At 32.6% G+C, this 16,241-nt stretch overlaps 5 non-coding genes across 5 annotated transcripts; 2 read left to right on the forward strand and 3 right to left on the reverse strand.

Annotated features, from left to right (window-relative positions):
• Positions 1-1,407: 1,407 nt before the first annotated feature.
• LOC129957968 (U6 spliceosomal RNA) lies at positions 1,408-1,514 on the reverse strand. Its single transcript, XR_008783066.1, has one exon. It is a non-coding gene; the product is annotated as a U6 spliceosomal RNA (small nuclear RNA).
• Positions 1,515-2,067: 553 nt separating this feature from the next.
• LOC129957710 (U1 spliceosomal RNA) lies at positions 2,068-2,228 on the forward strand. Its single transcript, XR_008782817.1, has one exon. It is a non-coding gene; the product is annotated as a U1 spliceosomal RNA (small nuclear RNA).
• Positions 2,229-7,923: 5,695 nt separating this feature from the next.
• LOC129958009 (U1 spliceosomal RNA) lies at positions 7,924-8,084 on the reverse strand. The gene has a single exon (XR_008783105.1). It is a non-coding gene; the product is annotated as a U1 spliceosomal RNA (small nuclear RNA).
• A 553-nt stretch (positions 8,085-8,637) lies between these two features.
• Positions 8,638-8,744, forward strand: LOC129957969 (U6 spliceosomal RNA). The gene has a single exon (XR_008783067.1). It is a non-coding gene; the product is annotated as a U6 spliceosomal RNA (small nuclear RNA).
• A 7,109-nt stretch (positions 8,745-15,853) lies between these two features.
• Positions 15,854-16,015, reverse strand: LOC129957746 (U1 spliceosomal RNA). The gene has a single exon (XR_008782853.1). It is a non-coding gene; the product is annotated as a U1 spliceosomal RNA (small nuclear RNA).
• Positions 16,016-16,241: the final 226 nt, after the last annotated feature.

Raw genomic sequence — 16,241 nt, forward strand, 5'->3', positions numbered from 1 at the left:
CAGCATGGCGCTTTTAAAAACACAAATCTCCGGTTCACTTTTTTCTACATTTCGCGATATTGTGACTTTATTTTTATACGATTAGTAAACTGTACAAATATAAACAGAAACCTTGTTCTTTAACTTCCAACAAGCAAAAAATAAATTTAAAAAAATTTAAGCTATCAGATTGAGGATAAATTAATGAAAAAACAACTTGTATATCAGGGAAACCGATCAATCAATTGTTGGAAAATAGGGGGCAATAGCAAAAATTGAATGAAAATTCGGACATATATTCAAATGGTATCACAGAGGTAATTTTTTAAATTTTAAAACGGTGCAAAATTCCGTTTTGTGTAATAATATTTTCCGGAGTTATTACGTAAAATAAAGTATCGCCAAAATTTCGTTTTTTTAATTAATAAAAATTCTAATTAAAACTTTCGAAAAGTCGTTGTAAGTTACACATTACCAACCTCCGAAGCTATTTATGTGTTAAATTTGGTGACTGTATGTGAAACGGTTTGACCTGCAAATCGCCAACACATCAGCCATACACGCACATATTCCTCTTTATTAGTAGTAGATGTAATGAAATTTACAATCACGTAATGAAAACTGAATATTTACTTTTTAGTGCGCCCGTTTCATTGTTATTTTCCTCACCGTACTGAGAAACATCTGCCTAAAAGTCAATTTTCCAGAATTTAATTTTGATATCGACGTAGAAAAATAATTTTTATCGCTTTTATCGAAAGTTGTTTTATAGGATTTCTCACTGATGTGCAAGTTTTTCTGCATCTGCATGCTACATAAGAATTGGCGTTGCGAATAAAACCACCAGAATTCTGCAGTAGTAAATTCACTTTTCCTCTAGAGACCGTGCAAATTTAGTTCATGTTATGGTTTGTGGGATTATTGCATCATACCGAATAAGTGTGTAGTTGCATCATGCGATAATAGTAAAGTTTATCATTTCATATTTCAGCAGGAAATAATTTTGAAATGTTTCAGCCGCAATTCAGTTAATAATTTGTTGTATGTAAAACGTTAATTAGAGAAGTGATTAAAAAAATGTGTTTAAAAATATTTAAATTTTGAAATTGTTTAGCATACTTTAGTCCCTACGTTTAATCAAAATATTTATCAACGTTCAACGTATGTCTATTAATTTGATTAAAAGTTACTGTTTTGGAAGTGGCGCAACTATTAATAAAACTCATTTTTTTTTAAGTCTTTCATGAAGTGAAATTATAATATGATATTTTCTTAACTTATAATATTTAAATAGTATTTTCGCCCTGAAAGATGTTATACTTCAGAGTTCGATATTTGGCTTAAGAGCACATTAAACACAATTTGTCCAGAGAAGCAAATAACGTAATAACTTCCCGGAATATGCGATTTAAAAACCAAGAAATAAAAAAAAATGTGGAACGCTTCACGATTTTGCGTGTCATCCTGGCGCAGGGGCCATGCTAATCTTCTCTGTATCGTTCCAATTTTTGTATATGTACTGCCGAAGCTGGTACATTTAATTTCAAGTGTTACGACGTATATATAGTACGTCAGAGCCTGTGTGTTTTTCTTGTGGTGTGGTAATTGCTTCTAAAATGTACGCTACATTGTTGTTTGTGGAAGTTTCGATTCAGCATTATTCTTCGAACCACTCAATACGCAATTGTAGCTGCAATCCAACTGAATGACAATTCTGGAACGCGATTGATGAAATTCGGGTTGACGATACATATAATAAGAATGGATGACATCGGAACAACCATTAGATGTATCTACTTACGGATATGAAAATTCGATTTACAGCGCCATCTACATATCTTTGTTGATATGATAACTTTTTCCCCTCTTTTTTTATTTAGCTGGGTAAAAATGTGTAGGTTAAAATTGTTTCACTAGTTATAGAATGCAAATGAGACTACTTTAAAAATATAAAGAAAATTAAAATTTATGGATTTCTAGAAATATTCAAGAATATTTCGGCGAAATACATTAGATTGTTATGAGAGGAATTACCACTTTTATAAATGAAAAATAACGTATATGAAATTTCTGAAAAGTCTTTAACGCATACTTACCTGGCATTGGGGATGCCTTGATCAACAAGGAGGCTCCCCCGAGCAGAGACTTGCCATTGCACTTCGGTGGGTTGACGTTCGCCACATCCGCAAATCGCGGTTGCTTGGGGTGCACAATTTTTGGTAGTTGGGACTGCGTTCGCGCTGTCCCTCTCTATTTGAAGAAAAGAAAACGATATGCATGTTTATCTAATAAAAATCCTTAATACAGGATGAGGTTCAGAACCGTAGCTTTACTGGAAGAACATTCATTTTCTTACGCATCATTACTAGCATTGTATTGCCACGAAAATTGTTGCTGTTACTCGCAAATTAATATGTAGATATGGATGAGCGCATGTACATAAGTATCCATTCGTAGCGATTCCCTATACCTAATTCAGGTATTCATGCGTAGCGGGTATAATTGTATATGAAATTATGGATAGAATGTTCCTAAAAAAAGGGGGGCAACTAGAGTTTAATTTTTACGCTTAATTCTTTGCTTCCAATAACGAAATTTCATTAAGTAAAGTGGACAATTTAATGATTCTGGGACTTCTGAGTTAATTCATCATTAAAAAGTTTTTAGAAAAATTAAATTTTTATAGACCCCCCAGAATATAAAAATGTCAATCAGTGAAATGCTTTTCTTACATGCACGCACAAAGTTTCTCGCTTCCATCTACGAAATTTACGTAGATATCAAAATTAGTCATTTTATTATCGGACAATATGTCTCTTTGTTAAGTGTTTCCTCTAGTAAATGTAGCATCCAAAAAATTTGTTTTGAATTCGTTCGCATTTTTTTTTCTCTCTCTCTCTCTCTTCTTCCGTTGAATGCCCTTTCATATTTTAAGAGTTCTTTTTTTTTTTTTTTTTTTGGCCTAGGAACGATATTTGATTTCTCATCCCTTTGTAACTTCACTCATTCTTTTTCCATACCTCATTTCTTCTGTTCTGCTTCAGAATAGAAAAAATAATGAAGAGCTTTTAACGTCCTCTAGATATTAAAATTGCTTTGAAAGTTTGCTTGCATTTCAAGAAGCGGCGCGTCTTCTCCACATAATTCTCACTAAATTTTGATAAACGATCGCAGCGCTCTCAAGCGGAAATTAGCCACTCTATTTCTCACATTTTTAAAACAAAATCAAGTGCCGTTAAGGGTTTTTTTTTACTGCTTTGTTTTGTTTTGTGGTTGAGACTATAAGTTTATTCAATTAATCCATTACATCAGACGAGAATAAAACTTATTTTCTTCTATTGTTGAAGAAAACTGAATGGTTACGAGATTAGTTTTAAACTTTATTGTATCTTTCTTGTATCTGGCAACTTCTTTTTTATGAGTACTTATGTTTTTCAATTTCTTTTTATTAGAACTTCTGTTTTTCGATTTTGTAATAATTTTTTGATGTAATGTTTTGTGTGCGTCGTAGTTTTAGATGTTTGTGAATGTAATTAGATGTAATTAAAGTAGATTAAAAGCTTTAGAAGTTTTGAAGAGTCTTGAGTTTTATATACTACATCACATGTTTATTGAGAATTTGGAATATTGATCCATTATAGAGTTTGGAGATCTACATCCAACATCTGGCGTCCCCGACAGGACATCTGCTACGTTTCGTGTAAGTCATAACTTTTCAGCTTGTTATATTTTCGTAATGGAGAAACTAAAAAATTCTCGAAAACAGTATCGGAGTCTCTTTACGATTGCTCATAGAGACTTTTTGAACTGTGAAAATGAGTGGACTGTCTAAGATAAAATTTTGAAATTAAAAATTGTAGAAGAGAAAGCAAAACTAATGGTAGCGTGTGAATACGAATTTTGAGAACTATTGTTTATTTCCGAAGAGACCGAGGAAAACATCAATAATGAAATCGACATTTCAGAGAGTTATATTGATAAGTGGCGAGTTTTAGAGTACTACACCGAACAATTTATTGCATTATCTTAAAATCAATTTACCCACTTATGATGGAAATATAAAGAACTGGTTGTGTTTTGGGGGATAATTTCAAAAAAATTGATAACGATTCCAACCTCGATAATCATGATAAATATGCTTATTTAGCGCAAGCTATGGTGAAAGGTTCATCCGCTGACGAGTTGATTAAAAGCCCCCCCCGGCGATGAAAATTATGAAAAAGCGGTTAAACAGTTAAAGCTACGTTATGGCAAAGAAGAGTTGCTCATCGAGGCTTACGTGAGAGATCTGTTATCTATTGTACTATTAAAACAAAATTCCCATACGTAAACTGTTTGATCAGTTAGAAATAAAACGAAGAACTTTAGAGACTTTGGAAGTGACCAAGGATAAATATGCAGCAATGTTGTTCCCTCTAGTGGAATCTTCTCTCCCTGATGAGACTTTAAAGGCATGGGAGCGATTCTGAACTACAAATAGACGAGTGAGTGAGGAGGTGACGTTTAGTTTAACAATCCAGGAAAAAGATACCTCTTCAAGTAAGAAAAGGCCAAGCAATGATCTAGATCGGCCTTTAGACTTTCTCCAGGATGCAGTGACGGGAAAAGAAAGAGTTTTGTTAGCTTCCCAAAGTTTTGATCAATCAAAAAAATCCAGCTTTTCCAACAACAGTCGAGAGTCTAATGAAAAGAAGTTTCAAACCAAAGTATCATCAGCAACTGATCTTTTGGCATCTAATCTCAGTAAGAAGAAGCTCTGAATTTTTTGTACTGAGGAACATAATTCATAGGTCTGTAAAAAAAAAAGCTTCTAAACTGACTTTGCATGAAAAACAAAGTGCTGTAGAGAAGGCCCGTTGTTGTTTCTTGTGTTTGAGAGAGGGGCATGGAGTGAAGACGTGTCATTCCAAGTTCAACTGCCATTTATGTGGGAAGAAACACCATTTTGTTTGTTTTTTTGTGTGTGTATATGTGTAGAACATTGTCACCAGAACTCAATTTTTCCTTTGTCCCTACAGATGTTAAAGTTCGAGAATCAGTGATACAACACGACGAAGCTTTGGTCAACTTGTCTAATCTTCCAATGTATCCTACAAACTTTAACCATTCTTGTGAGAGGAGAAACCACTAAACGTAAAGCTCGAGCCATCATTGATTTTGGATCTCAGCGGTCGTATATTCTGAAAGCAACAGCTGAAGAAATGAATTACAAGGCCAAAAAAGAGTATTTACAACACTCACTGTTCGGTGGTTCCAAAACCTCAACCTGCCAACATGATGTGTATATGATATATTTGTCAAGCGTTTTAGAGGAGTATGACTGTCATTTTGAAGTACTCGGACAGGAAGTGATTTGTGACTCAATATTATCTAGAAAACAAGGGTCACATTTTAAAGAACTTAGAAACTACCACATTCATTTGGCAGAAGGTTTGGATGGTCCAATTGAAATTCTCATAGGAGCTGATGTTGCAAGAAAGCTGATTACCAGAAACCATCTCCAACTAAAAATTGGAATCACTGCAATTGAAACAAAGCTAGATTGGACGGTTATTGGACGTGTCAATAGTGAGAATACAATCATATTAATCACTTCAACACTCACAACATGTGCTTGCATAACAGATTTGTAGACTTTTGACTCTCTTGGTATCACAGAGCCATCCGAAAAAAAGACGGCGGTTGAATTACAAGAAGCAGTCAGGTAGCATTTCTTAGACACTGCTAAAATAGAGAATGATAGGTATGTTGTGAGTTTATCTTGGATTGAGGATCATCTTCCACTTACTGACAATTTTGAACTTTCTGAGAAGAGATTACACAAAGTTGTGAAGAGACTTAAAACTGAAGGACTGTTCGAAGCCTATGGAGCAGTGTTTAAAGAATGGTTAGTAGAAAATATCATAGAAGAAGTATACTCTGATACGTAGTGTGGTGAATTGCATATAAGCCAGTAACAGCGCTTCTGCCCGAACAGCTGTTTTGGCAAAATCGATTAGTTACTGTACTGCTAACCAAAAGGTTCCAGGTTCTATCCTCCCGCGTCTCATACCTCTTCACTAGAGAAGAGTTTCTGAAGTGGATGAGAGACATATTTCATCTCGAAAAGGTGCAAATTCCTCGATACTTAAAAACTGGTGATGCGGATGAGAAATGATCCTTGCATTTTTTCAGTGATGCAAGCATGTATGTTTATGCAGTAGTAGCTTTTCTTCGAGTTGAGACGAGTGAGTATGTCAAAGTTCAGTTGTCAAGTGCTAAAGGCAGAGTTTCCCCAACGGGAAAGAAGAAGACCGCTATTGCAAGACTAGAATTGTTGGCGGCTACAATCACTGCACACCTTGCCTCATCTATAACAAGAGAGATCCCGCATGAAGAAATCTATTGGTGGTCTGACTCAATGACAGTGATAACTTGGATAAAGAGAGAAGATGCTTGGAGTACCTTCGTACAAAACCGTGTTGTTGAAATCAGAACTTTGACTTCCAAAGGAAATTGGAGACATATGCCTGGTTCGTTTAACCCTGCCGACCTTCCAAGTAGAGGTTGTTCTGTCAAGAAACTAGTGCAGTCTAAACGGTGGGAGGGCCCTGACTGGCTACATTTACCTGCTGATCAGTGGCCTTTCTCAGATGTAGCAGTCAATGAAGATGAAGTGTTGAAGGAACGAAAGAAAACTCTTGTCTACCCTGACTGCCTGTTTGAGTGCTCACGCCATCGAAAACGTCAATGAGGAAGAACCTGATTGGTACTATCGTTACTTTTCGCAGAATGAGAAAATTGTACGTATGATCGGCTGGATATTAAGATGTTTTAGAAACTGTAAAAAACCAAAAGAACTGAGGAAATGCGATATTCTGGATGCAGACGACTTTGAAGAGACGTCTGATGTAATGCATTTATTGAATAAACTTATAGTCTCAACCACAAAAAAAAAACAAAGCAGTCAAAAAAAAAAAAAAAACCTTAACGGCACTTGATTTTGTTTTAAAAATGTGAGAAATAGAGTGGCTAATTTCCGCTTGAGAGCGCTGCGATCGTTTATCAAAATTTAGTGAGAATTATGTGGAGAAGACGCGCCGCTTCTTGAAATGCAAGCAAACTTTCAAAGCAATTTTAATATCTAGAGGACGTTAACAGCTCTTCATTATTTTTTCTATTCTGAAGCAGAACAGAAGAAATGAGGTATGGAAAAAGAATGAGTGAAGTTACAAAGGGATGAGAAATCAAATATCGTTACTAGGCCAAAAAAAAAAAAAAAACCCTCTTAAAATATAAAAGGGCATTCAACAGAAGAAGAAGAGAGAAAAAAAAAATGCGAACGAATTCAAAACAAATTTTTTCGATGCTACATTTACTAGAGGAAACACTTAAGAGACATATTGTCCGATAATAAAAGGACTAATTTTGATATCTACGTAAATTTCGTAGATGGAAGCGAGAAACTTTGTGCGTGCATGTAAGAAAAGCATTTCACTGATTGACATTTTTATATTCTGGGGGGTCTATAAAAATTTAATTTTTCTAAAAACTTTTTAATGATGAATTAACTCAGAAGTCCCAGAATCATTAAATTGTCCACTTTACTTAATGAAATTTCGTTATTGGAAGCAAAGAATTAAGCGTAAAAATTAAACTCTAGTTGCCCCCCTTTTTTTAGGAACATTCTATCCATAATTTCATATACAATTATACCCGCTGCGCATGAATACCTGAATCAGGTATAGGGAATCCCTACGAATGGATAGACTTATGTACATGCGCTCATCCATATCTACATATTAATTTGCGAGTAACAGCAACAATTTTCGTGGCAATACAATGCTAGTAATGATGCGTAAGAAAATGAATGTTCTTCCAGTAAAGCTACGGTTCTGAACCTCATCCTGTATTAAGGATTTTTATTAGATAAACATGCATATCGTTTTCTTTTCTTCAAATAGAGAGGGACAGCGCGAACGCAGTCCCAACTACCAAAAATTGTGCACCCCAAGCAACCGCGATTTGCGGATGTGGCGAACGTCAACCCACCGAAGTGCAATGGCAAGTCTCTGCTCGGGGGAGCCTCCTTGTTGATCAAGGCATCCCCAGTGCCAGGTAAGTATGAGTTAAAGACTTTTCAGAAATTTCATATACGTTATTTTTCATTTATAAAAGTGGTAATTCCTCTCATAACAATCTAATGTATTTCGCCGAAATATTCTTGAATATTTCTAGAAATCCATAAATTTTAATTTTCTTTATATTTTTAAAGTAGTTTTATTTGCATTCTATAACTAGTGAAACAATTTTAACCTAAACATTTTTACCCAGCTAAATAAAAAAAGAGGGGAAAAAGTTATCACATCAACAAAGATATGTAGATGGCGCTGTAAATCGAATTTTCATATCCGTAAGTAGATACATCTAATGGTTGTTCCGACGTCATCCATTCTTATAATATGTATCGTCAACCCGAATTTCATCAATCGCGTTCCAGAATTGTCATTCAGTTGGATTGCAGCTACAATTGTGTATTGAGTGGTTCGAAGAATAATGCTGAATCGAAACTTCCACAAACAACAATGTAGCGTACATTTTAGAAGCAATTACAACACCACTAGAAAAACACACAGGCTCTGACTTACTATATATACGTCGTAACACCTCACATTATATGTACTAGCTTCGGCAGTACATATACTAAAATTGGATTGATACAGAGAAGATTAGTATGGCCCCTGCGCAAGGATGACACGCAAAATCGTGAAGCGTTCCACATTTTTTTTTTTTATTTCTTAGTTTTTAAATCGCATATTCCGGGAAGTTATTACGTTATTTGCTTCTCTGGACAAATTGTGCTTAATGTGCTCTTAAGCCAAATATCGAACTCTGAAGTATAACATCTTTCAGGGCGAAAATACTATTTAAATATTATAAGTTAAGAAAATATCATATTATAATCTCACTTCATAAAAGACTTAAAAAAAAAAAAAACGAGTTTTATTAATAGTTGCGCCACTTCCAAAACAGTAACTTTTAATCAAATTAATAGACATACGTTGAACGTTGATAAATATTTTGATTAAACGTAGGGACTAAAGTATGCTAAACAAATTCAAAATTTAAATATTTTTAAACACATTTTTTTAATCACTTCTCTAATTAGCGTTTTACATACAACAAATTATTAACTGAATTGCGGCTGAAACATTTCAAAATTATTTCCTGCTGAAATATGAAATGATAAACTTTACTATTATCGCATGATACAACTACACACTTATTCGGTATGATGCAAATAATCCCACAAACCATAACATGAACTAAATTTGCACGGTCTCTAGAGGAAAAGTGAATTAACTACTGCAGAATTCTGGTGGTTTTATTCGCAACGCCAATTCTTATGTAGCATGAAGATGCAGAAAAACTTGCACATCAGTGAGAAATCCTATAAAACAACTTTCGATAAAAGCGATAAAAATTATTTTTCTACGTTGATATCAAAATTAAATTCTGGAAAATTGACTTTTAGGCAGATGTTTCTCAGTACGGTGTGGAAAATAACAATGAAACGGGCGCACTGAAAAGTAAATATTCAGTTTTCATTACGTGATTGTAAATTTCATTACATCTACTACTAATAAAGAGGAATATGTGCGTGTATGGGTGATGTGTTGGAGATTTACAGGTCAAACCGTTTCACATACAGTCACCAAATTTAACACATAAATAGCTTCGGAGGTTGGTAATGTGTAACTTACAACGATTTTTCGAAAGTTTTAATTAGAATTTTTATTAATTAAAAAAACGAGATTTTGGCGATACTTTATTTTACGTAATAACTCCGGAAAATATTATTACACAAAACGGAATTTTGCACCGTTTTAAAATTTAAAAAATTACCTCTGTGATACCATTTGAATATATGTCCGAATTTTCATTCAATTTTTGCTATTGCCCCCTATTTTCCAACAATTGATTGATCGGTTTCCCTGATATACAAGTTGTTTTATCATTAATTTATCCTCAATCTGATAGCTTAAATTTTTTTAATTTTATTTTTTGCTTGTTGGAAGTTAAAGAACAAGGTTTCTGTTTAATATTTGTACAGTTTACTAATCGTATAAAAATAAAGTCACAATATCGCGAAATGTAGAAAAAAGTGAACCGGAGATTTGTGTTTTTAAAAGCGCCATGCTGTCATGAGTCTATTTTCCATTGGAAAGGTTCTAATATGTTGTAAACAGAGCATATGTAAGGAACAATTAAAGTAACTCGGCTTCAATTGATAATTTGGCGAAATCATGAACGAAAAAATTATATCAACGCGATTTAAAGAAAATTAAATATAAGCAATATTCCTTGTGAACTAGCTGGTCGCCAAAGGAGAACAATTTTAAATAAATAGAGGTCCACTCTATTGCGGCTGTGACTAAGTGAGTTCCGAAAAAAAAAAAAAATGCGTCGTTTTAAATTATTCGATTGACTGTCTCAAAGTGATCTGTGTTCAGACTGCCCCAAAGGCTAGAGGACCTAATATTATGAAAATATTGATTTTTCTAAAATTGTAATTATTCAGAATTTCATAATTCGGTCTGATTTAATCGCAACAGATACAAACCTGTGGTTTTTTTGTTTTTAATTTATTTATTTAAAAGTTAGAGGGTAAGAATATTTAGTAGAACATGATTCCGTAAGACCAAAGAACTGCACAAAGTTCAAACTTCATATCTTTTTAAAGTGTATTTGTCGATAGAAACGAATTAAAATTATTATTATTATTTACACCATTTAAATACGTTTTAAAGTAAAACTAAAAACTGAATTTTAGGAAGAATCAGAGAAATTTTTATAGAATTCTTCCTAGAGATGATCGTTATAAAAATTATTCTATACTGCAATAAAACTTCAGTGCCGAACGATTCAACATTCTGTTCTCATATTTAAAAGGGGGGAAAAAAACGTTTTGTTACAGTAAAAGATTGTTTTTGTATTAATTGAGATTTAATCTCTTCTATTTTAATTTAAATTTCAAATTTTACGAAAACTGGCAGAAAATTAAAGAGACATATTGATCAGTACGCCTTAAGACTTCTATAATAATATGAGTTATATATCAAAATTTGAAACTTAAAAGTGTTTTGCTGAAGAAACTATTAAGAGACCAAGTTACATAAAATGTTTAGTTGAAAATTTTAATGCAAATTAATCCCAGCGAATCATCTGGTCATCAAAGATGGCTAGTTTAAAATATACGCAATGCAAGAATCTTTTGATAATAATTTCTTGAATAAAAATGAAAAAAAAAAATGACACCATTATATTTACAAAATTTTATTTAGATGTCTTCATAACGTTATAAATATGAACTTTCAAAGTTATCAATCCAATTCACAATAATTTAAACAGAATCCAAAACTGCGCAGCACTGTAATAAGAATCTACAGAATTCAAGTTTAAACATTATCTTCCTAAATTCATTAAAAAAAAATGAAATAAAAAAGATGGCCTTTGTAACGAAATTAATCATTTCAGTGTTTATTTATTGTAATAAATTTCGAACAATAATGAAAGTCACAATTTCTTTTTCATTCTCAGTGATAACAATAAGAGAAAGAAAAAGAATTGTAAAAAAATATTTACTGAATAGAGTGGATGTCTTGTAAATATCCATACCAATTGAAGGGTTGAAAAATTCAAAATACTTGAATGTTTTCAAATTTATTATATATCTTAGTTCACATAATAATAATAATAATATGTTAAAATGGTTATGAAATCTCATTGGAAAGTAGTTACTTTTCGGTTAAACGGGCGTAAGCGAGAAGTCACAAAATGATTTAGACTGGCGTCATAAAGAGTGAGAGAGAGAGAGAGTGAGAGAAAAAGTTATAGCGATGGGTATCTATGCAAGTTAGCGCAAGTCTTGGCGATGTTTTTTCGGAGTTAGTTCAAATTATTGACGACATTCCACTTGCGCCAGCTAACTGACAAGTAACTAAATTTAATGATATTGACCTTCACATATGGATGACAATTACTGATATACCAAAAATTATGAGATTTTTTTATGTGAGATTGGAGCACGTTGAGGGAGGAAACAACCCGACATTAATTTTGTACTGTTATCTTTGAAGCAGGAGAATTTACTCGTCATTCCCATATTTTAATGGAAGTTCTGTCTTCAACTGGTGTGTGATATAGTGCATTGAAGTCCATTTTCCATTTTCTTCTTTTTTTTTTATCTATTGTTTTAAAATTTAATAAAACTGAGCCATACAAAGTTTACTGTAGTAGAAGAAAATGATATATGTTATTCTGTAAACATCATGCAATCTGCATGATGGAGGAGCAAATTAATATTCCGGTCACTTTTCTCATACTCTACATAGATGGCGCTCGTTCACCACTGGGCTTCGAGAAAGAACAGTTTTAAAATTAGACTTTTTCCAAGATATTAAATTAAATTTAAGCACATGTGAATTAAATTTAACATGAAGAAAAATTTGATTGACTAGCCAATAAAGAAATAAATTTATAAATTAAGTAAGTAAATTATTATATATATATATATATAAGAAATAAATATTTAAAAAGAAGCATGAAGTTTGAATTGCATTCTTTCTTTTCAAAGGCAGTTCCTCTGAATGGAGGAAACTTATTGAAAACGTCACTTTTCCTAACTGCATATAGATGGCAGCTCGATCTCGTTTGCCACTCTGCATCGATAAACAATAGCAATTCAGATCAGGCTTCTTCTCAAGAATTTATTTTTAAAAATACTTCAGTACTGCAGAAAATTTGCCGATCCTATACATTGCAAGAACTGGTACAGATAGCTTAGTGACGGTTGTCAAATTACATTCAGCCGTACGCAAGACAGGAAATATAGCGAAAAAAGATTTTTTTTTTTTTTTTCATTCTTCCTTCAAGAACACAAGGAATATCTTTAGGAGCGCCATCTCCGATCAACTAAACTTTTTGGACATGGCTACATCATCTAGTCATGAGTAGGAGAGGGTCTGGATTGGTGTTTTCTTTAAAAAAAGTTGGATTTTGGCGTTTTACAGTGTTTACCTGTTTTAATAAACTGGTGAAATCTGGCTTCACATGCCAAAATAATTTTAAGCACTTATTATATGCTAATTTTTATCATTTCAGTAATTTTGTAAAAATGTGAGAATTTTTATAAATGTATTTATTATTAGCTGTTTTTACTAACCAATGCTTCGTCGGAAATATTGTTTACCTTAAATTTTAATTAAATCCTTTACGCATAATTCGATGTATTTGAATTCATTAACAAATTTTTGATATCCATTAATATCGTGCTGATTTAAAAGCTGATTTAAAAGCGTTGATAATTTCTTCACGCTAATATCTTCCATGCCATATTATAAGCGTATTCTTATGGAATACTTATAATATGGCAAACATTGGTTAGCGAGGATGGAAGGGAGTTGGGAAGTAGATGTTTTGAGCTCCTGTCTGAGACAACATCGTGAGGAAAAGCATTAATGAGTTTTTTCTTAAACGATGAATATTTTGAGAGCGAAAAAATAGTAATGCATATTTTGCAGTTGCAAACCCATGGGCGTAGAAAGGAAGGGGGAAAAAAACCATTTTATGCCAGTTATTCGAGTTTTGCCACTAAAGACAAAATGCAAAATTCGACTCTGTTTTTCGCGAAATATATTATAAAATTATGGTAAGAAACTAATTTGAGAAGCGTGTTCATTACTGAGTAACAAAAATGTCATTCGAGAACTCATTACTGAATTTTTTTTATATACACTGATATATCACATATAGTAAATAAAAAAAAAAGAGAAATAATTTAACACTATTTTAAATTTTCAAATGTTTGTAATTATATATACAAGTTAATAATGAAGATCGTTTTAACATGGTCCGATGCCTACCAGACATTCAAACTGAACCCGTTTTTCAATAGAATGATTGCTTTCGTTTGATGGGCGATATTGACCATTTGAGTTTTGGAAACTTTCTCGCGCGTTGCAGTACGAGGCTTCTAAATTTCTCATTTTTTTTTTTTTTTTTTTTTTTTTTTTTTTTCTCGAAGGGTGTTTTTTTAAAACTTTCCTGATTGATGTACATATTGCTACATTCAGAATTCAATTTTTCCGCATATTTATATAATGAAATTTATTCGTACATACATATATATGAACTGAAAATCTAACTGTACAAGCAAAAGTGGAAGCCATAGATTTTCTTTAAACTTTGATCACAAACAGTGTGAAATATAATGAAGTTTTAAAAGAGGTTTTGTGACAATGACTTTTATATGTCAAAAATGTGCTTCCGTACATCATACAGATTAATTTATCTTTCGAGCTGTCAGTCTATTTGAAGAAAAATATTTTGAATCATCCTGTATGTTTGCCCCCGAGTAGCCATTCCAGTGTTCAGTTTAATTTTGTATTATTCTTGAATATTTTTTACAAAAATGTTAGCTTTCGACGATTTTTAAAAAATAATTTTTTACTGTCTGTGATTTTTCTTCGGACCTGTGACAATTAAAAATTGGTTGAAATTAATATTTTAATCAAAAATAACGCATAGATAAGAGGTTTTCTTACAGAATAATTATAATTTCATTTAAAATTATTCTGCAGAACACCATTTTTCACCTAAAAGATATTATATATAAAAAATTAAAGAAAAAATACGTTTACCTGCTCGTGCGTTTTGCATTCCAACAGGTATTAGTATAAAATATGTTTTAATTTTCTTGCATATGATATTTACACCACTTACCCAACTGATCTGATGGGACAATTCTAGGGTTTATTACAATATTACTGCTTAAAATTTTGCACGCATATACTGCAGAGGCTTAAGTGAAAACCTTTTACTACAAATACATAATTCTTTTTTTATCAATAAAATAGATACCTTTCAAGACCAGCTGATTCGCCAGGAATATTTGTAACGTTTATTACAAAAATATCCTTAATGCATACGACAAGGGACGACATAAAAATAATATTATAGTGATGTATTTTTCATAAAGAGGGTCCGATCAATTATTGAAAAAACAAATGTACATGATACATTTCTTTTAAATAATTTGACAGTAGGTTACTATCATAGATTACCTTTACTTTTTTATCCTTACTGAAAACTCCTTGAAATGTTATGCTAATAAGTCACTTTATATTGAATATATTTTTATCAAATATACCACGCATTACGTTATATTTAGAAAATATCTATTTACTACATTATTGTAAATTGTTCAAATAATCTTTGTCAGCTGTCTCCAAACGTTTTAACTACATACTGTTTTTGCTTTACCTCTTAATTTAATAGAAAGTGTAATTTTACTTCCACGTGCAAATTATTTCGTTTGAGGTAGAATGAAGATTTTAAAATTTCTACTTCCTTTGTTCCCGAAATCCGGGCGAAGTGATCCATATTTTGTTGTGCTATCTTCCTCATGATTAGAAATGTAATACCTGGATCCTCCACGAAACAAATTCTTAACTCTATCAATATCTAATGATATCGTTTACAGCTCCTCTATTATTTTCACCAAAAAGAAATAAATAATTAAAAAAAAACAACCTTTTTACAGTTTTCAGAATAGAAAGCATAGTAATGTGAATAAGAATATGAATGATTTTTGTATCAAAGGGAGGGGGGGGGAAATCAACAAGATTTTTATCACGTTGTTCATTTTTAACCTAATTCAACTGAAGAGGAAGTGAATAATGTTAGAGTAAGCGACATCATTAAAATAAAACTATATCTTATGGACTACAACTCAGATAAATTGTTTTATAAAAATGCCAAGTTTCACCAGCTCTGTAATATAACTGAAATATGACATTTTACTGAGCCAATTATCCAACTTTCTTAGTAGTTAACGGGAGCAGCGCGAACGCAGTCCCGACTTCCAAAAATTATGCGCCCCAACCAACCACACTTTGCGGAAGTGGCGATTGTCAGCCGCCCGAAGTGCAACGGACGGCCTCCAACCGGGAGAGCCCCCTCCTTGATCAGGGCATCTCCGACGCCAAGTAAGTATGAGTATGCAGAATTCTCATAATAATTTATAAAATAATTTTTATAATTATAGTGGTAAAAATAACCGCGAATAAATGTTATTGGTTATAGAACTACAGCTGAAAATTTCCACTACAAACTGTTCCAGTGAATGAGCGATCGTATCCACAGTAAAATAAATACCTTTGGTACAATTAAAACAAATCAATCGAATTATAAAATAGGTAAAAGTCAGACAGTTGGTATTC

The sequence above is a fragment of the Argiope bruennichi genome, chromosome 11 (assembly GCF_947563725.1).
Source record: "Argiope bruennichi chromosome 11, qqArgBrue1.1, whole genome shotgun sequence".
NCBI lineage: Eukaryota > Metazoa > Arthropoda > Arachnida > Araneae > Araneidae > Argiope > Argiope bruennichi.